This window comes from Hyperolius riggenbachi, chromosome 2, assembly GCF_040937935.1.
Source record: "Hyperolius riggenbachi isolate aHypRig1 chromosome 2, aHypRig1.pri, whole genome shotgun sequence".
Classification (NCBI taxonomy): Eukaryota; Metazoa; Chordata; class Amphibia; order Anura; family Hyperoliidae; genus Hyperolius; species Hyperolius riggenbachi.
Window position 1 is genome coordinate 115137378 of NC_090647.1, and position 23953 is coordinate 115161330.

A 23953-nucleotide genomic window follows, 5' to 3' on the forward strand; every position below is an offset into this window, starting at 1 on the left:
ATGTGTGCCCTCCCCCCATTGAGGTAGCCTAGCCTGATGTGTGCCCTCCCCCATTGAGGTAGCCTAGCCTGATGTGTGCCCTCCCCTCATTGATATAGCCTAGCCTGATGTGTGCCCTCCCCCCATTGAGGTAGCCTAGCCTGATGTGTGCCCTCCCCCCATTGATGTAGCCTAGCCTGATGCATGCCCTCCCCCCATTGATGTAGCCTAGCCTGATGTGTGCCCTCCCCCCATTGATGTAGACTAGCCTGATGTGTGCCCTCCCCCATTGAGGTAGCCTAGCCTGATGTGTGCCCTCCCCTCATTGAGGTAGCCTAGCCTGATGTGTGCCCTCCCCCCATTGAGGTAGCCTAGCCTGATGTGTGCCCTCCCCCCATTGAGGTAGCCTAGCCTGATGTGTGCCCTCCCCCCATTGAGGTAGCCTAGCCTGATGTGTGCCCTCCCCCCATTGAGGTAGCCTAGCCTGATGTGTGCCCTCCCCCCATTGAGGTAGCCTAGCCTGATGTGTGCCCTCCCCCCATTGAGGTAGCCTAGCCTGATGTGTGCCCTCCCCCATTGAGGTAGCCTAGCCTGATGTGTGCCCTCCCCCATTGAGGTAGCCTAGCCTGATGTGTGCCCTCCCCCCATTGAGGTAGCCTAGGCTGATGTGTGCCCTCCCTCCATTGATGTAGCCTAGCCTAATGTGCCTCCTTCCACCTCACTAAATAGTGTGGCTGCCAGTCAGAGGCCCCTCCACTCCCAATCTAATTTTTGCCAAGCTTTAGCCGTCACACAGATGGCCTCACATTTGACTCTATAATACTTTGGTATATAGAGATGTTCATGGTCTACACAATTGTATCAAGTTGCCCAGGCAAAGCGGCTGCACAACAAGCCCACATCATCATTCCCCCTCTACCACTGTGTTTTATTAAGGCTCAGACCCAAGATTTTTTTCATGATATTGCACAACATTGTTTAACAAAAATTTGTTAAACGACGTTTCACGGTGCACATCACCCACGGTGATCATTTGTCTTTGAACGACCGCTATGCTGGATTAAATCGATGTGGATCATTCTGATCTGATCCTCATTGATGTTCATGGGTTTTGACGTTTACACGATCGCTCATTTACGATGGTGCAAACAACGGTTGCAGATTTTGCCAGATGGATTGGGGAACGATCGTTCGTCAACAGAGATCGCCGATCCATCCGGCCGTGGGTACTTAGCTTAATGGATCTCTCTGGCACACCTTGCAGTATGTTGGCTTTGGTTCATCTAGGCACATTTTACTGTGGGAACAGTATACACCGGTTTAGATAACAATCTAGTGGAGTCATAAACTAGTTAAAACTGTAAAACTGTGACAGGATAAATGAATTAGACCAAGGGCTGTCAATGACCTGGACATTGTCTGAAGCCTCCCAGTTTACAGCATATATATCTCTATGTATAAAGGCCAGAGCTTAATTTTAAAAGGAAGGATGAAAAATGTTGATGTTCTGAACTAACAGCAGAGTGGGAGGATGTGTGTGCACTATGGCTGATAACCAAATGACTGATGCCAGCTGAAAGGTTATTTTTATTAATTAGGTGAAAAATAAGTCATTTATGAGAAGTTTTGTGAATTGAATCCATTGTGTGGAATAAATCATAATTTTTAATGCACAAAAATGTGTACATTGTATCATTTTTGTAATACCTGTTTAAGCGCAAATCACAGTCTAATGGTTGTTTCCACTGATGCTTAATAAATCCACTCCTCAATTGCACTGCAGTGTATTCCACTTTAACATTCAATTGCTATGGGGAACATCAGTACCACCACCAGGGCACCCTTCGGGGAATAAACTCACCGGATATATATGACCACTGTTATGTTGGTTCAATGCGCATTATACCAGGATTCCATCATGCATCAGGGATCACAGTCCCTAAGCCTCTTGTGTGTGCCAGGATATCAAATCTCAAATGCAAAGGGTGCCCTGGTGGTGGTACTGATGTCTCCCATAGCAATTGGATGTTAACTGCTTGAGGACCACAGGTTTACACCCTCCTGGTGACCAGGCCATTTTTTATTCAGCACACTGCAGCTTTAACAATGTGCTGCACGTCTATACAACTGAGCGCACAAATTATTCCGACCTCCTTTTCTTGCCATCAACAGAACTTTGTTGATGGCATTTGATTGCTGCTGCGATTTAAAAAAAAAAAATTGAATTGTTTTTTCATGTTTTTCAATCATTTACATGTTTTTTCCTCCCATGTGTTTTTATGGGTCTTATGTTTATGATTCATGCATCTTATGTTTATAGGATAACTGGGGTACTTTTATTTGTATATTTAATTTACATTGTTCCATTACTTTTTATTACTGTCCAGAAAAATCAGCAGGGCTGCCAGGCAACTGATATTGTTTAAAAGGAAATAAATATGGCAGCTTCCATAGGTCTCACAGCTTGGGTTCCTTTTAACCACCTGAGCGGTCTGGACGAGCTGAGCTCGTCCAACACCGCCGGAGGTCGCCGCTCAGGCCCTGCTGGGCCGATTTTAATCAAATAAAAAGCAGCACACGCAGCCGGCACTTTGCCAGCCGCGTGTGCTGCCTGATCGCCGCCGCTCTGCGGCGATTCGCCGCGAGCAGCGGCGAAAGAGGGCCCCCCTAGCCGCCTGAGCCCTGCGCAGCCGGAACAAAAAGTTCCGGCCAGCGCTAAGGGCTGGATCGGAGGCGGCTGACGTCAGGACGTCGGCTGACGTCGATGACGTCACTCCGCTCTTCGCTATGGCGACGATATAAGCAAAACAAGGAAGGCCGCTCATTGCGGCCTTCCTTGTTTATTATGGGCGCCGGAGGCGATCGGAAGATCGCCTCCGGAGCGCCCTCTAGTGGGCTTTCATGCAGCCAACTTTCAGTTGGCTGCATGAAATAGTTTTTTTTTTATTTGAAAAAAACCCTCCCGCAGCCACCCTGGCGATTTAATCAGAACGCCAGGGTGGTTAAAGGACTAATACGTAAGACAGACAGAGGCTGGCACTACAGTAGCTCAAGAGCGGAGCTGGTGCAGCTTGTGGCACCAATACCGCTCCTTCCTTTCTCAGGCAGAGTTGAAGCGTGCTCTGGCTGTTAGATACACATCAGTTAGGAGAGGTAGCAACAGGGTGGAGCGTAATGCGCTCCAGATTGCCGTGCCGGAAGCAGGAAGTTGATGGGAGGGGTTCAGTCGGCGTTTGCCGAGCTTTGTGCAGCTACAAATACTGTCGGCTCAAAGACCCTCACTGCAGCCTGCGCAGAAGCGCATCCCAGCGCGAAACGGCTGTAAGGCATCAGCACCCGAGCACCCACCGCTCACTAATCACCCAGCCAAGCTACCTTCCCCCCAAGGGTAGGTTTTATACTTATTCTGAAATTTTCTATATCTACAAGATGTTTTTTTACCTGAAGGATTTGCAAGAATAAATCCTTTTAAAGGACAACTGAAGCAAAAGGGATATTAAGTCTGCCGTATTTATTTCCTAAGCAATACCAGTTGCCTGGCTGTCCTGCTGAACCTCTGCCATAGACCCTGAACAAGCATGCAGCAGATCAGATGTTTCTGACATTATTGTCAGATTCGACAAGATTAGCTGTATGCTTGTTTCTGGTGTTATTCAAACACTTCTGCAGCCAAACAGATCAGCAAGACTGCCAGGCAACTGGTATTGTTTAAAGGGAAATAAATATGGCAGCCTCTATATCCCTCTCAGTTCAGGTGTACTTTAAAAATGCAGATCAGGATTGCAGGATCATCATTAGTTTTCTTAACTGTTCTCCAACTTTAATAAGTCAATCCATACAAGACAAATACTGGATGCACTTTCCCAAGAGTTTTGCAGCAACACTCCTCCAATGGGAAAAATGTTTATGGATACATAAGGATAAAATATACAATATCCCAAAAGATCCAATAACCAGTAGTGTAGCGATGGGATCCAGCAGAGGTAGCAATAACACCTGGATCAGAGGGGTCCTCCATCTGCTGTATAAGCTTTGTAATGTTGCTACGTTGGTAATAATCACCTCTATGGCCTGGTGCACACCAAAACCCGCTAGCAGATCCGCAAAATGCTAGCAGATTTTGAAACGCTTTTTGTTATTTTTCTATGGCGTTTTGCTAGCGTTTTGCGGATTGCTGCAGCGGATTTCAGTATAGTAGATTTCATATATTGTTACAGTAAAGCTGTTACTGAACAGCTTCTGTAACAAAAACGCCGGCAAAACCGCTCTGAACAGGCGTTTTTCAGAGCGGTTTGCGTTTTTCCTATACTTACCATTGAGGCAGAAACGCACCCGCAATCCAAAAAATGCCTCACCCCGGCATTTTTCGTTTCTGCAAAACGCCTCCTGCTCTGGTGTGCACCACCCCATTGAGATACATTGACCAAGCGGATCCGCAGCCGCAGGCGGCTGCAGAAACGCTGAAAAAGCCGCTCGGTGTGCACCAGCCCTATGTGTGCATTGAATAGTGGCAAACAATAAACTGTTCCCCTCCCCCGATTATACCTCGCTGACACTGCGGCTGTCCTTGGCTGTTTTTGGTGCTCCAAATCAATTGTAATATATAGAGAGTTTGAAGGGGATTAATTTAAAGGTAGCCATACATCTAGCGATTGCGGTTCAATCGACAAAGTGATTGACTTTATTAAACTCCCTGGCGTTATGATTACTTCCAGATTTAAGGTCTAAAAGCCATACAATTTTTTCATAAGCTTTTAGACCCTTAAAACAAAAAGAAAAACATACCTCAAAGAGGTCTGCAGCAGTTCCTGCATGAAACACACTCAAGCGCGAGATTGCCACCCTGTTCTGCGGCTTTCCGTCCCGAGCCTGACTCGGGATTAACGCTAAGGAGGTTAAAAGATACCTGAGGTGACATGTGACATGAGGAGATAGACATGGGTATGTACAGTGCCTAGCACACAAATAACTATGCTCTGTTACTTTTTTTCTTTCTCTGCCTGAAAGAGTTAAATATCAGGCATGTAAGTGGCTGACTCAGTCCTGACTCAGACAGGAAGTGACTACAGTGTGACCCTCACTGATAAGAAATTCCAGCTATAACACACTTTCCTAGCAGAAAATGGCTTCTGAGAGCAGGAAAGAGATAAAAAAAGGTCAACATTTTATAGATTTTAGCTCTGACATACTTCAATGAATGTGTCATTGAGCAAAAACAATAAAACAGTTAAAACTTAAAAAGTAGATTTAAACATAAAATAAAACCGTGGAAAAGTCATTTTTAGGAGTAGGAAAATAGATACAATTGTTTACTTCATTAGTTTATTTTCACCTCTGGTGTCCTTTCAAGTCTCGACTTCAATATGGTTGATCGAAAATCGATCAACTAGTGGCCCACACACTACAAGTGATATCCTATGCGATTCACCTTCACATTCAGTTTGACCAATGTTGTGTCTCCATGCTCTGAATGCAAAAATTGATTCAGAGTCGATGAAATGACGTGAACAGTAGCCGAAATCCTGCGCGATCCAATGATATCTTCCATCCTGCTCGATCGACTAAGCTGGTCGATTCAAAATGAAATCAGCCACTCTTCATTGATTGGGGATTCTGGAACACATTTGATTCCTTCTCGATACTATAAAATGATCAAATCGAATAGTTGATCTTGTACAGCCAAATCGCTAGATGTATGGCTACCTTTAGGTTTTGTACACAAACTACAGATTTTTGAAGACAATTGTTTTAAAAAATTTACCTAAAAGACAACAAGTGACCAATAGCTGCCAAATCTAACTAGTGTATCAACTCAGACGACTATTGGGCAGATATCACGCAGTCTGTGGGCGTGTTCAAGTTGTTCAAACAACATTGTTCCAGCGGATCAGCTAATTTTGACGCAGCACTCGCCAATCGTTTGGGCGCCGCCATAAGCTGTAATAAGAATTATGGCTATAGTGGGGCTCAGTGACTGCCGGTGCCCAAAAACCGGCCATAGCAATTGGAATACCTGTGTGTGAACATTGTCGTTTTTTACTACTAACTCTTTTTGCCGGGGTAATGTCGTTTGAGCGACGTCCCTGACTTGTGTGCGCCGCCTTTTATCTAGCATGTATATACGCACCTTAAAACTCCCACTGGTGCCCGTAGCTTCTAAGCGACATGACTGCTGATAACATCTACAGTATATTATACGCATGGTTGGAAATGGTTTACACTGACTTATGGTATATGTGTATGCAGCCTGCATATGTGTTTATGGTGCATGAAATGTTGGGTGGGGACAGTGTAAGAGGTGGAGGTGCGTTGGAATGTGACACACTTACAGCCCAGCACCCATCACCTGTAAAACTGGAATGACATCAAAGTTAGAGGGAATTCCACGCCATAAACCATCCCCAAAGCATTAACCCTTTTTTTCTGTGTGCCTGGCAACACTCTCCAAACAATTACTGCTAGCAGGGGCATAGCAATAGCCACAGGGGGCCCAGAAGCTGCAGGGTGCCCCGTGGGGGAAGAAGAAGTTTCTTTTTCCTGTTCTGAGAGACTGACAAGTAGGGGCACAGAGGGAAAAAGCTTTCTGTTCTCTGCTCAATTGTTCTAATGACTGCATCTACTCAGCCACTGATAAGAAATCATGCAAAGTTTTGTAGACAAAGATTTGTAGACAGTCCTAAATCAATGTGCAGCAGGGTCTTGTGTACAGCGCCCTGCCCCCAACCTCTCTATCCCTCCCCAAGTGCTATGTACTGTAGTGATGCTGGAGGAGTCTGAAGAGCCATTTCTGTGTCCAGCCTCTCCATCCCCTCCCCAAGCACTGTGTAGTACTGTAATGATGCTGGAGGAGTCTGCAAAGCCGGTTCTGCTCCATCAGAGGAGGACAGAGTGAGTGTAATAAGCTGAGGCTGGGAGCACACTCAGCTGATCAAACAATAGGCTCGATTCACAAACCTGCACTGCTATAGCAGCGCAAGTAAAAAATTAGCTCATGCATGCTACGCGCAGTAGTGCTGCATAGTGTGGGGTCCTAAGTTACGCATGCTCCTTGTGAAGTAGCTCGACTGCGATACTTCACTAGCGCAGCCACTTCTACGTTAATTAACATAGTAGCGGCCGCACTAGTGAAGTATCGCGGTCGCGCAACCTCACATCCATGGGCGTAACAATAGGTTTTCAAGGTAAATGAGGCATGTAGCATCATTATTTTTTAAAGGGGAACACTAATTGACGATGTGGGAACTTAAAATCCCCCCCCCCCCAAAAAAAGGCTGTCAATTAACATCAGGACTAGGTTCCAGACAGCGGTCATGCTGCCCACATCGTGTCCAAAGTCCAACCGCACAACTGGGACATGGCAGTTTTCAGCCCAGACACCTCAGAAAAATTACGCAGCAATTGTGTTTTGGGTTAAATATAGGTGGTATCAGCACGGCAGCAGTGGCCTGTGGCACACTAGCGGTGGGAGCAGCAAAGGCAGCAGAAGCAGGGCAATGTAGCAGCAGCAGGTGTAACGTCTGCCAGGAGCATGCCGGACGTGGCACTTGGCATGTGGCACTTTGCACGTGCCAAGTGCTACGTGAAAAGTGCCACGTGCAAAGAGACACGTGCAAAGTGCCACGGGCCACGTGCCAAGTGACAGACAGCAGAGGAGAAGACACTAATTGTCACACTGGCACTGCTCACAGCACAGCAGTTCAGTAGTAAGCTAACACAGTAGTACTACTACTCTAACAACTACTAGCACTGACTGCAGTACTACAGTACTAACTACACAATAACACAGTAATCCTATTCCCTAATCCGTAACCTAACCTATACTCTAGCTAAAGCTAATAGCTGGCCAGCAGGCAGCAGCTGGCCTGGTCTGTGCACAGCACAGACACATAGCAGCTGCTTGCAGCAGCCCTGCAGCACACACTCTGACTGTCACACAATGAAATCAAGCTAATTAACAATACAACAATAGTGTAGTGATAGTGAAGGGATTAATCACTGAAAAGCTTTAGGTTTATCACTGTGTACAGCACTTGTTAGGCCAGCAGCCCTGCAGCACACACTCTGACTGTCACTGAATGAAATCAAGCTAGCTAGTCTAATTAACAATATAACAATAGTGTAGTGATAGTGAAGGGGTTAATCATTGAACAGCTTTAGGTTTATCACTGTGTAAGCACTTGCTAGACTAGCAGCACTGGAGCATGTCTCTCAGTGAGCATTCACAAGCAAGGACAATATGTCTTATCATGGCAGCCCTCATTATACAGGGGGGGCTGGCCAGTGTTCCTTTCTGTGATTGGGTGCCAGGGCTAAAGGTGCGTACACACATGCGACTATAGTCGTTTGTAACGATCGTTCCCCGATCTTTACCAACGACGATCGTTACAAAAAACGAACCACCGACTATTAAGGCAAACGACGAACGAGCCAAATCGCTACAAAAGAAAGTTCTGTCTCGGCGGATTTTAACCAACGACGATCGTTTGCAAAAGTAGTACATCGTTGGAAACGATCGTTCGTACTAGGCTTGACATGCGCATTTCACTATTTCTCCATGGAACTTCTCATTTTTATGCGCAGGCGCAATAGTTGCTTTCTGTGATGTAACGTTCGTTCTAACGATCAGATCGTTACACACATTTTAAAACTACCTTTACTTAGGTCGTTCTTTCATCAATTAAAAGTTCGTTCGTAGTTCTTAACGAACGATCGTTGTCGCATGTGTGTACGTAGCATTAGGCTGGGAGCCCTCTGATTGAATCAATGAGGTCAGGTGGGGCTGGCCAGGGTTCTTCTTTGTGATTGGTTGCTAGGGCTTCTGCTGGGAGCCCTCTGATTGGCTCAAGGACGTCCTGGACATAATACAGTATCTCAATAGTCGGATTTCTGCGGATATCCGCATTGCCAGCCAACTATCTGCAGATAGCTATCCAGATTTCTACAGAAATCCAGTATCTGAATCCGAATCGGATAGCTGACAAATGGTCGGATATCCGGTTTACCCGGATATCCGGAATCTGGATGAGCAGCACTGATCTAAAGACATAATTGCAGAAACTTGATAGTAATTATAAAGGGGAAATAAACATGCTACAAAATGTGAAGAAAAAAATAAATTGTAATATTGTTTCCAGCTTAGAGCTCTGCGCTGCTAGAAAAAAAAAAAAACTTTTCAGATACAGTATGTGCAATTATCTTTTGATAGAAGTGCCTCTTACATCATCACCAGTGACACCTGCAGATGTTAGGAGGTATTACACATCACTGCATTAAGCATGCATCAGCCATCTCATATTATTAAACTTTCTGAAGAGCTGACATATTACGCAGCGCTGTACACTAGATATGGAAGACATTACAACATAAAACAATGTTATACAGGGACATTACAGAGTTAAACAATGGTATTAATAGTGATGTAAAATTAACAATGGTGCGCAGATTGCAATGTATGGATAAATATAGCAGACAAGTCCCTGATTCTATATGGTGGTAGAAAAAGGGACACAGAGATGAGGGTTAAAAATGACAGCGTATAACCAACTTTGTTTTAATGGTTTTTATTAAGTAAAGTAAAGATATCCATTCAAACAAATAAGCTTGAGAACCCCACGCAGGGGGCTAAATTGTAACATAATACAAAGTAAAAAAATATAACAAAGCTGTCTAAAGATTCCCAAGGACGTTAAGGGCTCGTTTCCACTTGGCACTGAGTGGGTGTGCGGGATCGCAGGCGAATCCCATCAGCCGTGCCATCAACGGCTATGGGAATCGCAGCCTTCGCTGCAAATTCTGCGGGGGGTTCTGGCCGAATCGCTGCCGCAAGCGATTCGGCCGGCGGCGCCGTTATACCCTATGGCAGAGTTTCCCTGCGTGATTTGCCTGCGGGGAAACGGGCCCTAAAAGTAATGTGAGAATTAGCTAAACATTCCAAGGGCACTAAAAATAGTAGGACAAATATGACAGCAGAAATATGAATATCAGAATTAAGCGAAATTGGGTAAAATTTCAGTAACATATAAAACAGCCAAAAGAATGCAAATAGTTTTAGTATTATTATTATTATTATTTTGTATTTATATAGCGCCGACATATTACGCAGCACTGTATAATGTATATATATATATCTTGTCACTAACTGACCCTCGAAGGAGCTCACAATCTAATCCCTACCATTGCCCTATGTCTATATTATGTAGTGTAAGTACTGTAGTCTAGGGCCAATTTTTTTGGGGAGCCAATTAATGTATCCATATGTTTTTGGAATGTGGGAGGAAACCGGAGTGCCCGTAGGAAACCCACACAGACAAGGAGAGAACATACAAACTCTTTGCAGATAGTGCCCTGGCTGGGATTCGAACCAGGGACCCAGCGCTGCAAGGCGAGAGAGCTAACCACTACGCCACCATGCTGCCCATAGTCAACCAGTCTGTCAGAAACTGTCAGTTTGTCTGTCTGTCAGTATAGTCAACCAGTCTGTCAGTAACAATTGAGAAAGGTGAGGGAGTAAATTTAGTATCAAAGAACATCGTATATTGTAAGCCTTTAACATCGGCGTAATCAACCCAGGGAGTCCATGTTCCAGTAAATTGTAGCATTCGGTCTTCAATAATTGAAATCATACGTTCCAAAAATCATAAGCTTATGGACACGTATAATGAACTTTTAAATCACACTCTTTTAGAATCATACAGTGTGCATTTTGAGTTTAAATATGAAGTGATGAAATATGATATGAACCCTGAGAATCCCCCATGATGACATTGGAATAGTCCAAAACCTGTTGGTAAGAGGTTCAGTTGTATTTGGGAATGAATTTACATCTTACATGTATGTGTACACATATATTTTATATTTTTTACTAGCTGGTGGCGCACGCGCGTACGTTAAAAAGGGGCGCTGGGAAAAAAGGGCGCCGGGTTTTTAACGATAAGCATGGATAACGTTTAAAAATGTATTGTACTGTATTTGGTTTAAAATTAATGTTTTATAAAGTTATAAATCATTAAATAATGTGCATTAAATCGGCAATTGTAAAAACGTTAATCTTTCGTTTAAATAGTGAAACGTATAATAACTTTTAAAAAAAAAAATTACTAAGTAACCCTCCCTGTACCTACCCCTAACCCCTAGACCCCCCTGTTGATGCCTAAACCTAAGACCCCCCCTGTTGGTGCCTAAGTAACCCTCCCTGTACCTACCCCTAACCCCTAGACCCCCCTGTTAGTGCCTAAACCTAAGACCCCCCTGTTGGTGCCTAAACCTAAGACCCCCCTGTTAGTGCCTAAACCTAAGACCCCCCTGTTGGTGCCTAAACCTAAGACCCCCCTGTTGGTGCCTAAACCTAAGACCCCCTGTTGGTGCCTAAACCTAAGACCCCCCTGTTGGTGCCTAAACCTAAGACCCCCCTGTTGGTGCCTAAACCTAAGACCCCCCTTTTGGTGCCTAAACCTAAGACCCCCTGTTGGTGCCTAAACCTAAGACCCCCCTGTTGGTGCCTAAACCTAAGACCCCCCTGTTGGTGCCTAAACCTAAGACCCCCCTGTTGGTTTTTTCGTTTAAAAATAATGTAAAAAAAAAAAATGTACTGTTTTTCGTTTAAAAATAATGTTTGGAAAAAAATATTGTACTGTTTTTCGTTTAAAAATAATATTTAAAAATGTATAAATCATTAAATAATGTGTAATCATGAGAAGCAGTAATAAAACATTAAGTCTCCGGGCGCCGCTTTTAAAACGTTATTTTTCTCTGGCGCCCTTTTTTCCTATCGGGCGCCCATTAAACGATATTTATTATAGGAGTGAATGGCGGCGCCCGATTTGTCCACTAGCCTCAGGCGCCCGAATTTACTGTTACCGGCGCACGCTACCATGCACGGGGCAGGAGTGTGCACGCCATCCCGCCACACGCATGTGCCGTCCAATCAGCACAGTGGCCATCGCAGTGGGGTGCGGCAAGAAGGGGCGTGTGTGGGGCTGTCAGACACAGTGCAGCAGCCAATTAGAGCAAGCTGCAGCAGGAGGGGGCTTTGTGTGGGATGGAACAGCACACATACTGTACATACAGCGGGTGGCTTGGAAATTTGGAAATTATTACAGTATATACAGCTTTTAGTGACAGTTGTCTTTTTTAATGAAGGCGTCAGTACACACAATGGCCACAGTGCTGCCGATTTATAGGAGTTCCTCCCGTGTACATGAAACCAGGGTGCACGGAAATTTGGGCACCCAGAAAAGCCATAGTAGAATATTGCTGAATTTACATATATATTCTACTGCTACAGTAAAAATGACAGCAGTAAAATAACAGTAATAATAATACTACCGATACTTACCAGCAGCTAAACATAACCTTATTCATTAATTTATTATTATTCTGAACCTTACCTACTCCCCCCCCCCCGCCTTTACCACCTCCCCAAGGCTAACCTTAGCCACCACCCCCACGGCTAACCTTAACCACCATCCCCATGGCTAACCTTGACCCCCCACAGCACACCTAACCTTAACCCTTCACGGCTAACCTTAACTGCACCAACATAACCCCCACAAGAAAAATAACCAACAAAAATGCAATTTGGGCACCCTAAAATGCAAAATATGGCTAAAAAAGTGCTCCACCCCCTCCTTCTCCATGCTTTTATGCAACAGTGTGTCTCCAATGTGTGTTGTGTATGGCTTGATACTGTTTCCACTCTCCAGTTTAGCTATGCCACTGCATATTTCTAACATATGCACAATAGTCACCAAGAAAGTGTGACATAAACCATATATAACAAAGCCAATACAGTGAAGTATGCACCCATAAAGAAAAAGGAAGGAACACTACCCCATATACAGCCGATCTGTGCAATAAGAGTGAACCTGTGAACCAATAGAAGAGAGAAGAGAGACCAGGGAGTAAATGTACAAGTACTGTAGAAGGATGAATAAGGAGGGAAGGCAAAGTAGCTAAGAGCTATGTCACGCTTACCAAGATGGAAGAGAAAGGAATTGCTGAGATAACCATACTGGCACACGCTGCGCCAGTCCAACTAGCTTCGCTGAAGCTGCTTCAGGGACTGTGACAGGTCAATAAAGTACATGTTTATCAGATTGGTTCTAGTGTAATAATTACTTATATACATACAGTATATGGAGGGGGGGGAAAGCTTTTTCCTTTGTTCTTGTTACATATTACTATTGGGTCAAAGACCATGTTCCCCCTTTCAATCACCTACCCTATTACTAGTTTTTGGTTTATTTTACTTAGTTATTTTAAAATGGCTATATGGTCGCTTTCCTGTGTTGTTAAATATGAAGCTGATCAACCCATCAGTATGTGTTTGCATGTGGGAGGTAATGAGGGGACCTAAACTAAAGCCACAAAAATATAAAGCAAATCTAAAACCTCCATAAAGATAGTGGTATTCATACATTTTAGAGAGCTATATATCCTTTAGCTGTTTATTAGTTTACCCAGTACAGTAATGGCACCACATTAATGCCCGACTCCCAAAAGTTTTTGTTTTTGTTTCACCACTTCAAATTCATCTTGAGGAAGTTATTAAAGTTAAGCTGTGGAGTGTCCAAGTGATCTGACCACACTTACACAAGTAACGGCTATAAACACTGATGTCTAGCTATCGAGTGTCCAATTTATCACCACTTGAGATTTATAAGTGTAATGGAGCGGAGAGTCAGACATCTGCTAGACAGGGTAAGGGCTGGAAAGACATTTTGGCATAAATTCAACATCTGACGAACTGTATGAACATGCAAATTATTTTATTAATATTTGTGTAACCATGACATTATTGTCTTATTATTCACATTCTATCTGTGGCCAGTTATCCAACATATTGAGCAATGGTGGATTCTTGACATTTCTGTCGTGCCACTCATAGCCTCAGAGGCGTATCTGGGTAATATGGTGCCTATGGCAAATACTTAAAGTGTGCCCCCCCCCCTACTCCCCCCCCCTACTCCTTTTTCCCTTGAAGGGTGGTTAGATGAAGGGTGACTGGGGCAGGGTGGCTGGGTCCAACTGCAGGGTGGGTCCAACTGCAGGGTGGGTCTGGGTGCAGGGTGGCTGGGTCTGTGTGCAGGGTGGCTGGGTCTGGGTGCAGGGTTGCTGGGTCTGGGTGCAGGGTGGCTGGGTCAGGCTGCAGGGTGACTGGGACCAGCTGCATGGTGAGTCTGGGTGCAGGGTGGCTGGATCAGGGTGCAGGGTGACTGGGTCTGGGTGGCTGGGTCCGGCTGCAGGGTGGGTCTGGGTGCAGGGTGGCTGGATCAGATCAGGGTGCAGGGTGGTTCTGGGTGCAGGCCAGGGTGGCTGGGTCAGAATGCAGGGTAATTGGGAGGGACTGGCTGTAGGGTGAGTGTGGGTGCAGGGTGGCTGGGTCAGGGTGACTGGAACCGGCTGCAGGGTGAGTCTGCATTCAGGGTGGCTTGGGCAGGTTGAAGGGTGGCTGGGTTAGAGTGCAGGGTGGGTGGCTAGATGAAGAGTGGCTGGGTGCAGATCAGGACGGCTGGGGCAGGGTGAATGGTGACTGGGTGCAGAGCAGGATGGCTGGGGCAGGGCGAATGGTGGCTGGGTGCAGGGTGGCTCGGGCAGGGTGAATGGTGGCTGGGTGCAGAGCAGGATGGCTGGGGCAGGGCAAATGGTGGCTGGGTGCAGGGTGAAGGCTGGGGCAGGGCGAATGGTGGCTGGGTGCAGGGTGAAGGCTGGGTGCAGGGTGAAGGCTGGGGGCAGGGTGAAGGCTGGGGGCAGGGTGAATGGTGGCTAGACGCAGGGTGAAGGCTGGGGGCAGGGTGAATGGTGGCTAGACGCAGGGTGAAGGCTGGGGGCAGGGTGAATGGTGGCTGGGTGAAGGCTGGGTGCAGGGTGAAGGCTAGGTGCAGGGTGAAGGCTGGGGCAGGGTGAATGGTGGATGGGTGAAGGCTGGGTGCAGGGTGAAGGCTGGGGCAGGGTGAATGGTGGCTGGGTGAAGGCTGGGTGCAGGGTGAAGGCTGGGTGCAGGGTGAAGGCTGGGTGCAGGGTGAAGGCTGGGTGCAGGGTGAATGGTGGCTGGGTGAAGGCTGGGTGCAGGGTGAAGGCTGGGTGCAGGGTGAAGGCTGGGGCAGGGTGAAGGCTGGGGCAGGGTGAAGGCTGGGGCAGGGTGAAGGCTGGGGCAGGGTGAAGGCTGGGTGCAGGGTGAAGGCTGGGTGCAGGGTGAATGGTGGCTGGGTGAAGGCTGGGTGCAGGGTGAATGGTGGCTGGGGCAGGGTGAATGGTGTCTGGGTGAAGGCTGGGGGCAGGGTGAATGGTGGCTAGACGCAGGGTGAAGGCTGGGGCAGGGTGAATTGTGGCTGGGTGAAGGCTGGGTGCATGGTAAGGCTGGGTGCAGGGTGAAGGCTGGGTGCAGGGTGAATGGTGGCTGGGTGAAGGCTGGGTGCAGGGTGAAGGCTGGGTGCAGGGTGAAGGCTGGGGCAGGGTGAAGGCTGGGGCAGGGTGAATGATGTCTGGGTGAAGGCTGGGTGCAGGGTGAATGGTGGCTGGGTGAAGGCTGGGTGCAGGGTGAATGGTGGCTGGGGCAGGGTGAATGGTGTCCGGGTGAAGGCTGGGGCAGGGTGAATGGTGGCTAGACGCAGGGTGAAGGCTGGGGCAGGGTGAATTGTGGCTGGGTGCAGGCTGCCTTCTGTACCTGTATCTCAGTGCGTGCCGCTCCCCCACTGCTGCCATAGCTGCGTCCCCTCCGCTGCGTCTCCTCTAGAGTCCCCGCCCCGGTCGTAGTAACAGACCACCTACTGAGATCAATGGACAGAGCAGGCGCACGTTACCCGCCGCCCGCTGTACTCCAAATGCATAAAGTGATGTCACTTCCGCATTTGGCGTACAGCGGGCGGCGGGTAGCTTGAGCGCTCTCGCTGTCCACTGATCTCAGTAGGTGGTCTGTTACTATGACGCCGGCGGGGACGCTAGAGGAGACGCAGTGGAGGGGACGCAGCCAGGAGGGGAGACAGGCAGCGCTGGAGCGGTGCGCACCACGGTGGCAGCGGCGGCTGGGTAGGGGGGCGCAACCCAGGAGGGGAGGCAGACAGTGAGGGAGCAAAGGCATGGGGGCAGGCATGGCGCCCATGGGGCAGTGGCGCCCATAGCACTAGCCATGCCTGCACCCCTCTAGATCCGCCACTGCGTAGCCTAGCAATTGTGATATGGAAATAATTGGACACAAGCATGTTTGTAAAAACCATGGAACTGTTTATTGCAGAATGAACCAGCAAACATTTTGCTAGGCAATCCCACTTTGACAGACCTTATTTCTTGACAATCCCCATGTACACGTCTATAGATTTTGTTCCTCAGTCATGGCAACCCCAGTGTACAAACCAGCTTGTTTCTAACAGGCCTCTCTTTCATCTGTAGGCCCCAAGTGGATGGGTGACAGAGTTGAACTCATCTGTTACTGGTAAAGGTACTTAGGGATGGTCAATGAGATGCAAATCATTTTGAGTTGATGCTGCAGTATGCAAATTGTACATGCAAATTTATGCAGCTTGAACATTAACCAATCAAATTCTTTTGCGGTAAAATTAAATTGGTCCATTTTCAAGCTGCATAAATTTGCTTACAAAATTTACTCAATTTACTCAATTTTTTTTGCATCTCATTGGCCATCCCTAGTAGAGATGGCCCGAACTGTTCGCAGGCGAATCTCTATGGGGGCAGTACTACTTCAGGGTCGCTATGACCCGGAGTAGTACGGCTGCGCTGGCCCGGTGGTGCGCGTCTTTGATCGCACTCCCGTTGCTGGGGCACATTCTGCGCATGAGCGTGATGTCACTAATGAAGTCACGCACATGCGCAGAAAGTGCCCGGCAACAGGAGCGCAATCTAGGACACGCACCGCCGGGCCAGCGCAGCCGTACTACTCCGGGTCATAGTGACCCGGAAGTAGTACAAGTGAGGAGTTCGCTGACATCTCTAATCCCTAGTACTTAGAGTGGTACCTGCTTTCAGATGACTTTAGAAACAGAGAGCAACCAGAGGCTTGAGCAATCTCTGAAAATCAGAAACAACTTTTGCTTCCCTGACCACACCAATCGACCAAAACGATGTTATATGCTTTTAATTTGTATATTGTTATTTGCATCCTTTGTTGAAACCTGGACATTGATGACAAATTAAACATCCAATGTAAAACACTGCGCTGGTATATAATATTACAGTCCTTATAACTACTATGGTGGTGTGCGTTTACCAAAATCATACACATATCAAAATTACAAAATGTGCTACAGCTTTAGGAGAAGTCTCTGCACATTAACACAGAATACGCAGTCCGGAGATCTACATATGCAATAAGGCCCAGTGCACACCAAAAACCTCTAGCAGATCTGCAAAACGCTAGAGGTTTTTGAAGCAGATTTCAGAGCGATTCTAGGCATGTTTTCTACACAAGCCTAGCACTTTTTGGAGCGTTTTTGTGTAGCAGATTACAAATATTGTTACAGTAAAGCTGTTACTGAACAGCTACTGTAACAAAAAACGCCTGGAAAACCGATCTGATCTTGCGTTTTTCAGAACGTTTTTCAACTTTCCTATACTTTAACATTGAGGCAGAAATGCCTCAGAAATCTAAAAAATGCTGCAGCCAGAGTTTGCGTTTGTGGAAAAAACGAACTATTCTGGTGTGCACCATCCCATTCACTTTCATTAGCCAAGCGGTTTTCCCCTTGCAAGCATTTTAAAAAATGCTTCAGAACCGCTCTGGTGTGCATCAGCTTCAGAGCACACACCTCCACCACACCCTCAAGAATGGGCACTCACCCTTATCCACAGACCCTCTGCCAGATGGGTCAGTTTCCCATGTGGCATACTCTCAGGCAATCTCCAACCTTTAAAGATCCACAGCTTACTTAGTATTGCAGTTTCTTCACAAGCATTCACCTCAAAATAAAAGCACAAGGCCTTCCATAGCGTAAAACCGTCCAAAAGTTTAATAAAATATTAAAATTGCACACTCACATGTCCACAGCTTTGTAAATGTAATAGCCACTGCACCAATGGTAGATAAGATGTGCCGGAATCACCTCTGGAGTCACAAGTATACTGTCGATCACTCCATACGATTCGCACCATCTAAAAGTTCCTGTATTATACCTCAATTAAAACATAACAGACAAATTCAAATCCATATGTGGGTCTGTGCAGTATGATGACGCACAGGCGTTTCGGGCTATAGCACGTCCTTTCTCAAATCATGACCAGCCCCCAGTGTGGGCTGGTCATGATTTGAGAAACAAGCTATTGAAAAAATGTCTTAACTTTCAGTTGGAACATACCGTATTTTTCGGACTATAAGACGCTCCGGACTATAAGACGCACCTAGGTTTAGAGGGCAAAAATCAGGAAAAAAAACAAACTACTAAACCTGGTGCGTCTATGGTGCAGGGGTGTCTTACAGACCCTTTCCCCCCAAAACTATCTATCTAAGCTACACTGACTGCCCAGATACACTAACTCTTGCTGCCCCACTAACTACATTTCACTAACTCCTGCTGCCCCCAAGACCCTACACTAAGCCACAATGCCCCCACTACCTGCACTAAGCTAATATGCCCTCACTACCTACACTAAGCTACAATGCCCCCACTACCTGTACTAAGCTAATATGCCCTCACTACCTACACTAAGCTACAATGCCCCCACTATCTGCAATAAGCTAATATGCCCTCACTACCTACACTAAGCTACAATGCCCCCACTACCTGCACTAAGCTAATATGCCCTCACTACCTACACTAAGCTACAATGCCCCCACTACCTGCACTAAGCTAATATGCCCTCACTACCTACACTAAGCTACAATGCCCCCACTACCTGCACTAAGCTAATATGCCCTCACTACATACACTAAGCTACAATGCCCTCACTAGTACTACCTACACTAAGCTACAATGCCCCCACTACCTGCACTAAGATAATATGCCCTCATTAACTACACTATGCTACAATGCCATTACCTGCACTAAGCTAATATAATGCATTTTTCCTACTGATCCTAGGGGAGAGGTGTGCAACCAGGGACTGGGCTTCTGTTATTATTGGGCTGCTAGGGTTGGTGTCCTTGGTCTTCTGCAGTCCTCCTGGTCCAGAGCACAGGGACATCTTTGGCAAGTACTGTATGGCCCCCGGAGTGGCTGCAAGAACTGTAGTCACGTGGGCAGCTTCAGCTGATGGCCCACGTGACTCGGCCGCCGATGTCTACTGTCTGGGTGGCGGAAAAGAAGCAGGAATACTGATCCTGCACCCAGGGACCAAGAGTGCTCATCAACCAATGTCTAACATCCAGGTGGATAGAGATAGAGAAGGGACATCGGCGGCAGATACCAGCTGGAGTGGCTGCAAGAACTTCAGTCACGTGGGCAGCTCCAGCTGATGGCCCACGTGACTCGGGAGCCGATCTGAGGGGAATTAAGAAGGATCCCCCAGTCCAAGGGTGCCGCTCAGCTGCAGTCGCCAATGTTCTCCGTCCTGGCGGTGGTAGAGGAGAAGGGATATCGGCGGCGAGTGATCTGCCAGAGGAGAGGACGGGAGTCATGTGGGCAGCGCCAGAGGAGAAGGGATATCGGCGGCGAGTGATCTGCCAGAGGAGAGGACGGGAGTCACGTGGGCAGTGCCAGAGGAGAAGGGACATCGGCGGCGAGTGATCTGCCAGAGGAGAGGACGGGAGTCACGTGGGTAGCGCCAGAGAAGAAGGGACATCGGCGGCGAGAAAGGGACATCAGCAGCGAGGAAGGGACATCGGCGGCGAGGAAGGGACGTCATCGGGGAGCGATCTGCATGCAGGAGTCACGTGGGCAGACTCAGCCGCCGATGTCATCTGGGTGGCGGAAGAGAAGCAGGGTGAAATAGCTGATTATGCACCCAGGGACCAAGGGTGCCGCTCAGCAGCACAGTGGTCGCCGATGTCCTTCCTGGCAGCTTTATAGAAGCAGCGGTATCAGGAAGAGAGCCAGAGAGTGCACTAGGAAGGAGGAGAGCCATGGATGGTATACACAGAAGCAGGATGCAGAACATGGAGCCCGCGGCTGGATAGGTGAGGGCTTCCATTATGCCCTGTACCTGCTTGTGGGGGACATTTAGCTCACATTCGGACTATAAGACGCACTGACTTTTTCCCCTCACTTTTGGGGGAGAAAAAGTGCGTCTTATAGTCCGAAAAATACGGTAATCTGTATATTTGATGTAAAAAAATTTCCTGAGGAAAAACTTTCCTCCTCCTCCCTTTAGATTGCTGAGGTAGCTGCCATGGGATGCATCCATTACCATTTGTGCCTGTACTTTTAGCACAAATATTCTTTCCTATCAGGGCTACTGACCTTGAAACCAGTCAGGACCAGGAACTTTAATTTCAGGCTTTTGAGTGTTGCCTTTATTTCAGCATAGAAGCACTCTGCCCAGATTGAGTAAAGGTGGGTACACACATCAGATAAAAGTCTTTGGAAAATGAAAGATCACAGACCAATTTTACCCCCTTCCATGTAGTATGAGAGCCATACTATACACAGTCTATTCTATGGAGCTGAACTCCCCATCAGACAGAAATCTTTGCAAGATGCTGTAAAATTGGTCTGTGATCTGTCATTTTCCAAAGACTTATCTGATGTGTGTACCCACCTTAAGCCTTGTCACCCAGCCTATGTATACTACCATTGATCAATTAGAGGTTATTCTGCCTGCAGACATGATGCAGCCCATTCTGTCAGGCTAAAACCAAGGTTACCGCAAAATAATAAAACAATAGGTTCACAGCTGATAATTATAAAGGCCAAGAAAGTTTAATATGTAGAGAAAAACAAACAACAATAACTGACTGCACGTGAAGATAGTACTAGACAATACAACACATTAAAATGCGGAGCAAAGAGGCAAACTGCAAGCCATGCCAATTTAGTAATGCTGCTCAGCATAATAGCTAAGCTAAAGCCGACTCATGCACCATACACAGGCACATTCACCCTATTGCAAGTTCACAGGATTTGCTTCAATTGCCAGGGATTATGCAGGGACACTTAGCAAGTTCCATAATGCAGATCTCAGGATCCACATGTAGCAACATACAGCATTAGAGTTGTGGGAGATTAAATCGTAATGTAAAGCCCCATAGACACTCTCAACAGTGGTCTTTTATGCAGCACAATTATCAAAGAACTTTTGTTGTAAAACAAGTTGAACGACCCAAAAAAAAGTTGCTTGCTATTGTTCAAACATAGGGATGCTCATCGAATTCCGTGGAATTGAGATTTCCGCGATTCCGTTTGGAAGTTCGCAACTCCGTTCCGATAAGGCGGAACAGAAAAGCTATATCGCTAAACGGTAATTGCGGAATTTCTATGCGGAATTCCGTCATAATGCGGAATCTTTAAGCCAATCAGAAGGAAGACCCTCGACAGAAGCTTAAAAGGTAAAACACCAGGATTTCTGCATGGAAATCGGAATTTCAGCACCAATTAGAGTCTTAACTAAAACCAACCAATCCTACGTTAGCAAGCAGCTCCTAGCTACCTATCATCAGCTATCCCACCCATTTTGTATATAAGAGAGGTGTGACAGACAGTCACGAATAGACCTAGCAGTCACGAAGCTTGTGGGTTTCAGTCTGGTGTTTTGGAGAGAGGAGAGACAGACCCATATTAGTTGTTACGCCAACTCCTGCTGCTCCCAAAACAATTGCAATGACTGCTGTAAAACCACCTCTAGGTCCCATGGCCTACAACTAGTGGCGTAGCTAAGGAGCTCTGGGCCCCAGTGCAAGTTTTACATTGGGGCCCCCAAGCACTCTATACATAACAATTGATGCGGCACATTAAAACCACACCAAGGACAAACACAGTGTGTTAATGATTACTACCATTCAAAGCATCTGTAGAAGTGATTATCAGCACAGGACCAATAAACAGGGCCGGTTCAAGTAACAATTGGGCCCTAGGGCAAAATTAGCCTGGGGCCCCCCAACAGACACCCCTCGACCAAAAAGTGCCATTAGAGGCCATTTTTTTGCAGCCAAATTTCCCTCCTAGGCCCCTGAGCTGGCTGCTGACCCTCCCCCAATCACCTCCCAACTTAACAGACTCTGCAGAATCCCTGGGGAGCAACAGTTAAGATGGGGGAGGGACACCTTGGGGGCCCCTACAGGCTCTGGGGCCCTGGGGCAACTGCCTATTTTTTCCTATGGTAGCTCCGGCCCTGCCAAAAAAAAGCTAATACTGTGGCCCCTTTGGAGCCCCTCTAGCCCAAGGGCCCCGATGCAGTCGCTACCTCTGCACCCCCTATTGCTACGCCACTGCCTACAACTTCTCCTGCTGCTCCCAAAAAATTATAATGACTACCGTGGAACCACCTCTAGGTCCGATGGCCTACGACAACTCCTGCTGCTCCAAACAAAACTTGTAATAACTGCCGTGGAACCACCTCTAGGTCCCATGGCCTACTACCACTCCTGCTGCTCCCGAAAAATTGGAATGACTGCCGTGGAAACCACCTCTAGGTCCCATGGCCTATGACAACTCCTGCTGCTCCAAACAAAAATTGTAATGACTGCCGTGGAACCAACTCTAGGTCCCATGGCCTACGACAACTCCTGCTGCTCCAAACAAAAATTGTAATGACTGTCGTGGAACCACCTCTAGGTCCCATGGCCTACGACAACTCCTGTTGCTTCAAACAAAAATTGTAATGACTGCCGTGGAACAACCTCTAGGTCCCATGGCCTACGACAACTCCTGCTGCTCCAAACAAAAATTGTAATGACTGCCGTGGAACCACCTCTAGGTCCCATGGCCTACGACAACTCCTGCTGCTCCAAATAAAAATTGTAATGACTGCCGTGGAACCACCTCTAGGTCCGATGGCCTACGACAATTCCTGCTGCTCCAAACAAAAATTGTAATGACTGCCGTGGAACCAACTCTAGGTCCCATGGCCTACGACAACTCCTGCTGCTCCAAACAAAAATTGTAATGACTGTCGTGGAACCACCTCTAGGTCCCATGGCCTACGACAACTCCTGCTGCTCCAAACAAAAATTGTAATGACCGCCGTGGAACAACCTCTAGGTCCCATGGCCTACGACAACTCCTGCTGCTCCAAACAAAAATTGTAATGACTGCCGTGGAACCACCTCTAGGTCCCATGGCCTACGACAACTCCTGCTGCTCCAAACAAAAATTGTAATGACTGCCGTGGAACAACCTCTAGGTCCCATGGCCTACGACAACTCATGCTGCTCCAAACAAAAATTGTAATTACTGCCGTGGAACCACCCCTAGGTCCCATGGCCTACGACAACTCCTGCTGCTCCAAACAAAAATTGTAATGACCGCCGTGGAACAACCTCTAGGTCCCATGGCCTACGACAACTCCTGCTGCTCCAAACAAAAATTGTAATGACTGCCGTGGAACCACCTCTAGGTCCCATGGCCTACGACAACTCCTGCTGCTCCAAACAAAAATTGTAATGACTGCCGTGGAACCACCTCTAGGTCCCATGGCCTACGACAACTCATGCTGCTCCAAACAAAAATTATAATTACTGCCGTGGAACCACCCCTAAGTCCCATGGCCTACGACAACTCCTGCTGCTCCAAACAAAAATTGTAATGACCGCCGTGGAACAACCTCTAGGTCCCATGGCCTACGACAACTCATGCTGCTCCAAACAAAATTATAATTACTGCCGTGGAACCACCCCTAAGTCCCATGGCCTACGACAACTCCTGCTGCTCCAAACAAAAATTGTAATGACCGCCGTGGAACAACCTCTAGGTCCCATGGCCTACGATGTTTCAAAAACGATGTTTCAAATGAGATTACTGAAATTGTACCGCGGAATGCGGAATTCCGTGGAATACCGCCGGCATGTAGCAGTTACGGAATTTCGTTCTGACGGAATTCGGAATTTTCGCGATATCGGAAATCGCCTTTCCGATCATCCCTATTCAAACAACTG